Source organism: Odocoileus virginianus, chromosome 2 (assembly GCF_023699985.2).
Source record: "Odocoileus virginianus isolate 20LAN1187 ecotype Illinois chromosome 2, Ovbor_1.2, whole genome shotgun sequence".
NCBI classification, from domain to species: Eukaryota; Metazoa; Chordata; class Mammalia; order Artiodactyla; family Cervidae; genus Odocoileus; species Odocoileus virginianus.
The window spans coordinates 37,229,348-37,238,908 of record NC_069675.1 but is presented as its reverse complement, the minus strand read 5'-3'; the positions used below and the strand labels follow the sequence as shown (position 1 = coordinate 37,238,908).

Below are 9,561 nucleotides of genomic sequence, written 5' to 3'. Positions count from 1 at the left end.
TCACCAGGCAAGCCTGTTTATTTCTATAAAGTCAGTAGTAGCAGACCCTTCTTTATTTCTGATTCTAGTAATTGGTGTCTCTTTTTCTTTTTCTTGGTCAGCGTAGCAATTTAAGTTTGTTGGTATTCTCAAAGAGTCAGTTCTTGGTCTCATTGATATATATTGCTTTTCTATTCTCCATTTCCTTAATTTCTATTCTAATCTTTATTGTTTCTTTCTACTTGCTTTATGTTTAGTTTTCTCTTCTTTTACCAATGTCTTAAGGAGATCCAACCAGTCAATCCTAAAGGAAATCAGTCCTGAATATTCATTGAAAAGACTGATGCTGAAGCTGAAACTCCAAAACTTTGGCCATCTGATGCAAAGAACTGACTCATTGGAAAAGACCCTGATGCTGGGAAAGATTGAAGGCAGGAGAAGAAGGGGACAACAGAGGATGAGATGGTTGGATGGCATCACTGACGCGATGGACGTGAGTTTGAGTAGGCTCGGGGAGTTAGCGATGGACAGGGAAACCTGGCATGCTGCAATCCATGGGGTCGCAAAGAGTTGGACACGACTGAGTGACTGAACTGAACTGAACTGAACTAAAGTTAAGTTTCCCTCTAAGCACTGCCATAGCTATGTCTCATAAGTTTCAGTATATTATGTTTTCATTTTCATTCCTCTCTAGGTATTTTTGTTTCTTTTTTGATTACTTTTAATAGATCACATTTTGGGTGTCAATCTTTGCTTAGATCTCAAAGATCCTACTTTTAATGCTGAAATCAAGTTGATTTATTGCATATAGTTAAGCCTGTGTTTCAGTTCATTCTTCCAATCTCTCTCATTTAATTGGCATATTTGACCATATACATTTTATTGTATGTATTGATATCTTTGAACTTTTTCTGCTTTTCATTGTTTATGTTTAGTGTTTATTCTCTATATATTCCTTAATCTTTCTAATATTTCATTGAATATTGTTTAGAATCCTATTCTTATCTTAATAGTCTTTTTGAATGAATCTTTGTGTGGTTTTTCAGTGGTTCTAGGAATTAAACAATACTTACATTACTCTTTACAGTACAGTGATATAATTTAATGAGTTTGAGCAAAATACCTTCTTTTATAACTGTCTATTCTTTCTCACATATAACATAGTTATCTTTAATTATTTCCTCAACCTTTATTTAGAACCACATCAGACTGTTATATTTAAATCCCAATCTTGGATATGTGTGGCAAAAACCAAGCAAACAAGCAAATAAAACACAAAACGTAGGTAGCATACCTTTATACTGTCCTTCCGTCTTGAAGGCTTTAGCCTATTGGTCTTCTGTCTCCACTTTGTCTTCTTAGAATTGTTCTATATATAATATCCACATTTCTTAGTTGTCTTAGCAGAGGAAATAAGGAAAAGTATCAACTATTTTCACACAAGGAGAAGTCTCAGTTCATTTCTTTTTAATCACTGAGCAGTGCTCTATTATATGGATAGACTACCATTTGGTTAGTAGCCAGTTGATTTTTTTTGTTTCCAGTTTTTTGCATATCTGAATTAGGCCGTATTAAATATATAGTACAAGGGTTTTTTTGTATGAACATAAGTTTTTATTCTATTTTGGTAAATACTGTGGAATAAAAGTGCTGGGTTGGATGGTAAGTATATTTTTAACAAGAGACTACTGAACTGTTTTTATCAATAACTGTACCAATTTTTGCTTTCACCAACAATATATTTATGTCTGTATGTATACATGTCAAAACTCTTCACATTGTTTACCTTATGAGTGAGTGCTAAGTGGCTTCAGTCATGTTCAACTCCTTGCAACCGTATGGACTGTATCCTGGCAGGCTCCTCTGTCCTTGGGATTCTCTAAGTAAGAATACTGGAGTGAGTCATCATGCCCTCCTCTAGTAGCTACTTACTCTTATTTTATCATTTCCTATTTTCAATTTTGTTACTAGAACTTACCATATTAGATGTGGCAAACTGTTTATCAAAAATATTGACCCATACATATGCAACCTGGAAAGATTTTTGAAACTAGATATTATTAATAATTACCCCTCCAAGATTATGATATGACTTTATATTTTTTTAGATCATATACTGTTTTCTGTTTAGAGTACTACATTTTTCATTATAGGGACTCATAGTTTTTTTTACACATTATATAAATGGCAACCCACTCTAGTTTCCTTTCCTGGAGAATCCCGGAATGGGGAAGCCTGGTGGGCTGCCGTCTATGGGGTCACACAGAGTTGGACATGACTGAAGTGATTTAGCAGCAGCATATCTAAAAATTTTTAATTTTACTTACTATTTTATTTACTATTTTATTTTATTTACTATTGTGAGTGAAATATGTTTCCCACTTTCACTTACAGGAATTTATACTTAGAGTAGAATAGAACTATTTTATTTAGCTATCTTAACTGAATTAGAATATATATTATTAATTCTGATAGTTATATTTTATGAGGTTCTCTTGAGTTTTATAAATCATATTCATATTTAGCAAAAGACATCTAAAAATATTTTTGTTATGCCAATTTTTTAAATTTTTTTCCAAAGTCTTCCAGTACATCTTTAATAAACTAAGAGTAGACATCTCTATGTGTCACTGATTTATATTTTAAAAATCTTTAGGGTTAGAATAATACTTACTGTTTTTGTCTATCTGTATTTTATTTCTATTTTATTTACACTTTTCAAAATCAACTTTATTAAAGTATAATTTGTGTATAGTAAATTCTCCCCTTGTATAAGGTATACAGGGCTTCCCTGGTGGCACTCATGGTAAAGAACCCTCCTGCCAATGCTGGAGACATAAGAGACGCAATGTAAGAGAAACAGGTTGGAGTCCTGTATTGAGGAGATCCCCTGGAGGAGGGCTTGGTGACTCATTCCAGCATCCTTGCTTGGAGAATCCCATGGACAGAGGAGCCTGCCAGGTTGACAGATATACATACAGACATAAAACCACCACAGGCAATGTATAGAATTTTTCTGGGGCTCTTGAAAATGTCTTCATGCCTCTATAAGCAATCCTGCCCTTTGTGCAGGCAATTATATACCTGACTTCTGACACTTTAGATTACTTTGTATTTCCTAAAGACGTCCATTGAAATCACATATTCCCCTTTGTACCTAGCCTTTTTTCACTCCACACAGTGTTTTGAGCAACATTTATATTCCTGCATGTACCACTGGTTCATTAATTTATATTGCTAACTAGTATTCAAGTGCATTATCCAGCAACCTGTTGATGTGCCTTCATCTTGATTCCTGTTTCTGGCTATTACAAATAAAATCACTGCAAATATTTGTGTAGAAGTCTTCTTGCCCATATTTTGTTACATGTATCCTTGAATATCAATATTTTATGTTTTTGAAGTTTTTAAAATAATAACTTTTATTTTGCAACTTTTTTGATAGTATGTGGAGATACATTCAGTTTTTGAAGAATGATTTTAAACATTGTTTTTTTATTCAACAAGCTTAACAAATAGTTCTAGTAATTTCTTTTTCTGTAGATTCCTTAACATTTTCAACTTACACAAACTGATAAACTTACTACTACAAGAAAATAAGAAAAGAAAATTTATCTCTTCTCCAAATTGACATTTGACATATCTTTTACTTGCTCTTATGTGTGTATGTGTGTGTTTTTGTGTGTGCGCACTTTACTGCACTGTTTAGGATCCCTGCAACAATGTTGAAAGCAGTGGCAAGTGTTGATATCTTTACCTTGTTTAAGACATTGTATAGGATGCATTCAATATTTTGCTGTTAAAATTTAGGGTTTTACTTAGATGATCTTTTAAGCTTGAAGAAGTTTCTATTCTTTGTTTGCATGAATGAATATTGAATTTTATAAAGTGTTTTTTGTGCATAAAGGGAATAATTATCAGTATATGTTCATTCACCTTGATTCAGTTTATATGGTAAAATGTTAAATAAATCTTTGATTCTCAGACTTGACCTCACTTGGTCCAAAAGTAGTATAATTTTTATACTGTAAGATTTAATTTGCTATCTGGCAATATAAAAAAATACTATCTCTCTAGGTCTGTCCTGAGAATCAAAGGTTTATTTAACATTTTTAAGTATACTTACATTTATGCTCTCAAGGGATATTTGTCTATACTGTTTTTTCTTATAGATTCTAGTTTGGTGTCAGCCTGTTAGTGGTTCTAGAAAATAAATTGGGAAGTGTTTTCTCCTCTTTTAATTTATATAGATTTTTAGTCAAGATGGATGCTAGGTTTTACTTGTCCTTTTTACATGTTTCAATATTTTTTTTTTCTTTTGGCATAAATTATATCAATTTTTGATGCCACTGTATTCTTTCTTATATTACCAGATTCTGTTTGCTAATAATTTATTTCAAACTCTTATAACTGTATTTCTAATTAAGGTTATAAATGAGTGTCCTTTTGTGACCTTAATTTTTTCAGATTTTGATATTAAAGGTAATTTTGCTATGTAAGTTAACTGGAGGAATTTTTCCCTTCTTTAGTAATTGAGATATTTAAACCTATAATTTTGTTATCTAAATATAATTTGCAACATATAGATTTAGTTACTACATGTTCTCTTTTTTTTTTCATTTTCTTATAGTTTAAAATTTTTCTTTTGACTTACCCTTTGTTGCAAAAGTAGTTGTGTAGTATCTTTCTAAATAATTAATTGTGTTGGTTACATTTTATTCATAATTTTGAAATATATTTATTCACAACTATACTATGTTGATAATAAAATTTTATACATTTGAACTTTATAAATATGTGCTTTATGTTTAATACAGTCATTTTTTTAAGTTTTAGGTATATACAACAAAGGGTGTATATTTTCTCTTTAAATGATAAAAATCTTATATGTATATGTTAGATTAAGATTATTGATTATATTGCTCACCTTACCTTCATTTCAACTGTTTTTTCTTTTCTTTGACCAGATCTATCAAAATTTAAGTAAGGAACTAAGAAGTTTCAGAATTTTTACCAAGATGTGTTCAGGCAATGCATATTTTCTCATCAATCCAGCCTGGAACTTGATAAACCCCTTTAGTATGAAGGCTCAAGTCTTTATTCAGATAGAAGAAATTTTTCTTCTATATCATTATAAATATTGGCTCTTCTTCATCTTCTTCTATGTATTCTGATTTTATACATGCATTTTAGTTCATTTGGGCATATTACTCACATGTCTCACCATTTCTTTCATGATTTTCATTTAATTGCTTTGCTTTGAAATATTTCTTGCTCTTGATCTTCCTGGTCATGAGAAGGACTCATCTTCTTGAATTCATGTAATTATTTTATTTTTCAAAAACATTTTTGTCTTAAAAAAGTCTGAAAAACTAGGTCACTTTACTTAGTCATAAAGAGAATATGGTTTTTGTTTTATTCAACAGTGTAAAACAATTTGTATACATGGATGTTCTTCTAAGGGCTAAGGATAAAAATATAATAAGTAATGAAATGCAGATAAATTTTGTGAATGCTTAGATTAAAGAGAGGGGGTTTACATACCACAGGACTTAAAATACTTACATGGCAAAAAGAAACAATCCAGGTAAAAATCTACAGAAATTTTGTGAAATTTGGCATTTCATGATGAAATAACATAAAGTGCAAAAGCCCCTCAAAAATTCGTAGGGGTCATTGGAAAGAAAAGTTTCCAGAGCATGCTCATACCACTATCTAATGCTGTAATTATTACAGTTTAATCTGGATATATATTTTTTTCACACATGAATCTCCTCAGTGCTATCATTGGTCTATGTTTTTGCTGTTTAGTGCATGGGTTGGTTACTGAGAAATGTACTTATTCTGGAAAAAAAAATTTGAGCCTACAAAACTACTACTGCTTATGAGAGAGTAATTTACTTTTGCTTATTATTGGTTTTCTAAAGTCCTTTAAAAATAGTTTTGTCTGCTCAGTAACGTGAAGAGATATTTGTTTAATTTTTCAGATATTATGATATTTAAAACTTCACTCCTCATAAACTCCTTGTCAAAGTGGTATTAAAACACATATTATAGGAGAAATATTATTCAAGTAAACATCAAGAGAAAAATAACAAATATGCCACACTGAGAACTCTCTATCATCACACAAATCACACCTGACATCAAAACTTTTCTTTAATTAATTTATCTAATTCCACACACAAAGGAGACTGAGCACTGAATTGAATATGAGTGAGTGAAAGTCGCTCAGTCATGTCCAACTCTTTGTCACCCCATGGACTATACAGTCCATGGAATTCTCCAGACCAGAATACTGGAGTGGGTAGCCTATCCCTTCTTCAGGGATCTTCCCAACCCAAGGATTGAACCCAGGTCTCCCGCATTGCAGGCAGATTCTTTTTTTTTTTTTTTTTCCATTTATTTTTATTAGTTGGAGGCTAGTTACTTTACAATATTGTAGTGGTTTTTGCCATACATTGACATGAATCAGCCATGGATTTACATGTGTTCCCCATCCTGAACCCCCCTCCCACCTCCCTCCCCATCCCATCCCTCTGGGTCATCCCAGTGCACCAGCCCCAAGCACTTGTCTCATGCATCCAACCTGGACTGGTGATCTATTTCACACTTGATAATATACATGTTTCAATGCTGTTCTCTCAGATCATCCCACCCTCGCCTTCTCCCATAGAGTCCAAAAGTCTGTTCTATACATCTGTGTCTTTTTCTGTCTTGCATATAGGGTTATTGTTACCATCTTTCTAAATTCCATATATACGTGTTAGTATACTGTAATGGTCTTTATCTTTCTGGCTTAATTCACTCTGTATAATGGGCTCCAGTTTCATCCATCTCATTAGAAATGATTCAAATGCATTCTTTTTAATGGCTGGGTAATATTCCATTGTATATATGTATCATAGCTTTCTTATCCATTCATCTGCTGATGGGCATCTAGGTTGCTTCCATGTCCTGGCTATTATAAACAGTGCTGCAATGAACATTGGGGTGCACATGTCTCTTTCAGATCTGGTTTCCTTGGTGTATATGCCCAGAAGTGGGATTGCTGGGTCATATGGCAGTTCTATTTCCAGTTTTTTAAGGAATATCCACACTGTTCTCCACAGTGGCTGTACTAGTTTGCATTCCCACCAACAATGTAAGAGGGTTCCCTTTCCTCCACACCCTCTCCAGCATTTATTGCTTGTAGACTTTTGGATAGCAGCCATTCTGACTGGTGTGTAATGCTACCCTCATTGAGGTTTTGATTTGCATCTCTCTAACAAACACATGAAAAGATGCTCAACATCACTCATCTTTTCATGTGTTTGTTAGCCATCTGTATGCCTTCTTTGGAGAAATATCTGTTTAGATCTTTGGCCCATTTTTTGATTGGGTCATTTATTTTTCTGGCATTGAGCTGCAGGAGTTGCTTGTAAATTTTTGAGATTAATCCTTTGTCTGTTGCTTCATTTGCTATTATTTTCTCCCAATCTGAGGGCTGTCTTTTCACCTTGCTTATAGTTTCCTTTGTTGTGCAAAAGCTTTTAAGTTTCATTAGGTCCCATTTGTTTATTTTTGCTTTTGTTTCTAATATTCTGGGAGGTGGGTCATAGAGGATCCTGCTGTGATTTATGTCGGAGAGTGTTTTGCCCATGTTCTCCTCTAGGAGTTTTATAGTTTCTGGTCTTACATTTAGATCTTTAATCAATTTTGAGTTTATTTTTGTGTATGGTGTTAGAAAGTGTTCTAGTTTCATTCTTTTACAAGTGGTTGACCAGTTTTCCCAGCACCACTTGTTAAAGAGGTTGTCTTTCTTCCATTGTATATTCTCACATCCTTTGTCAAAGCTAAGGTATCCATAGGTGCGTGGATTTGTCTCTGGGCTTTCTATTCTGTTCCATTGATCTATATTTCTGTCTTTGTGCCAGTACCATACTGTCTTGATGACTGTGGCTTTGTAGTAGAGTCTGAAGTCAGGCAGGTTGATTCCTCCAGTTCCATTCTTCTTCCTCAAGATTACTTTGGCTATTCGAGGATTTTTGTATTTCCATACAAACTGTTAAATTATTTGCTCTAGTTCTGTGAAGAATACCATTAGTAGCTTGATAGGGATTGCATTGAATAAAAATATGGAACACTTCACGAATTTGCGTGTCATCCTTGTGCAGGGGCCATGCTAATCTTCTCTGTATTGTTCCAGTTTTAGTATATGTGCTGCCGAAGCGAGCACTGCAGGCGGATTCTTTACCAGCTGAGCTACCAGAGGAATTTAATACATATCCACTTATGTGAGCAATATGATATGATATAACAAAATCAGAGCCTCTCATTATACAGGGGAAATCAATAATGCGGAATTAAAGATATTGAAAAATCTGATACAATTTCCCATCTCTTTGAAGAAAGACCTTCTTATTCCCCAGTGAGTCGTGGACAACACGAGCTAAGTCTACTGATGCATTCTGACACACACAATATAGAAGAGGCAAGTATCTGGAGCTCATTTAAACAGAACAGATTGCCATCTATTCACACTATCCATTTTTACATTTTTATTACTTGTAGCCAAGTGAGCATTGTGCACTTTTTGTCTAAATATTTAGTTATAAAATCTTTCCTACCCTTTCCCTGCCAACTATGTACCGAATGTTACTGAGGACAGAACTCCTGGATTATGTGTTCTTTTGATGGTTAGGACCACCCCACATAAAACATTATATATATATATACATATATATATATATATATAAATAGACCAAATTATATAGATGATAAAATGAAATGGAAGTGTATAGCATTTGGCTTTGTTCTGTGTGAAAATATCAAGAAATTTATCTTTACCTTAAGGCAATACATCACTTAATTTGGAAAATTTTAGAGTTAAAATATCCTTGGGAGCTTGTTTGGAGGTTCTAGCAGGGGAGCGCAGCTACTCGTATACCCTTGACCGAACACCGGTCCTCCTCTATCGGGGATGGTCATCCTCTTCGACCGAGCGCGCAGCTTCGGGAGGGACGCACATGGAGCGGTGAGGGAGGAAGGCGACACCCGCCTAGCCAGCCAGATCAGCCGAATCAACCCTGGCGATCAATGGGGTGACAGATGTCGCAACCAGATCGCCCTCACTGGGATGGGGAATACATGTAAATCCATGGCTAATTCATTTCAATGTATAACAAAAACTACCGTAATGATGTAAAGTAATTAGCCTCCAACTAATAAAAATAAATGGAAAAAAAAAAAAGCTTTTGCACAACAAAGGAAACTATAAGCAAGGTGAAAAGACAGCCCTCAGATTGGGAGAAAATAATAGCAAATGAAGCAACAGACAAAGGATTAATCTCAAAAATATACAAACAACTCCTCCAGCTCAACTCCAGAAAAATAAATGACCCAATCAAAAAATGGGCCAAAGAACTCAACAGACATTTCTCCAAGGAAGACATACAGATGGCTAACAAACACATGAAAAGATGCTCAACATCACTCATTATCAGAGAAATGCAAATCAAAACCACAATGAGGTACCATTATACGCCAGTCAGGATGGCTGCTATCCAAAAGTCTACAAGCAATAAATGCTGGAGAGGGTGT

The 9,561-nt window shown here is 34.0% G+C and overlaps 1 non-coding gene across 1 annotated transcript; it reads right to left on the bottom strand.

Annotated features, from left to right (window-relative positions):
- Nucleotides 1–8,090: 8,090 nt before the first annotated feature.
- Nucleotides 8,091–8,197, bottom strand: LOC139031804 (U6 spliceosomal RNA). The gene has a single exon (XR_011484322.1). It is a non-coding gene; the product is annotated as a U6 spliceosomal RNA (small nuclear RNA).
- Nucleotides 8,198–9,561: the final 1,364 nt, after the last annotated feature.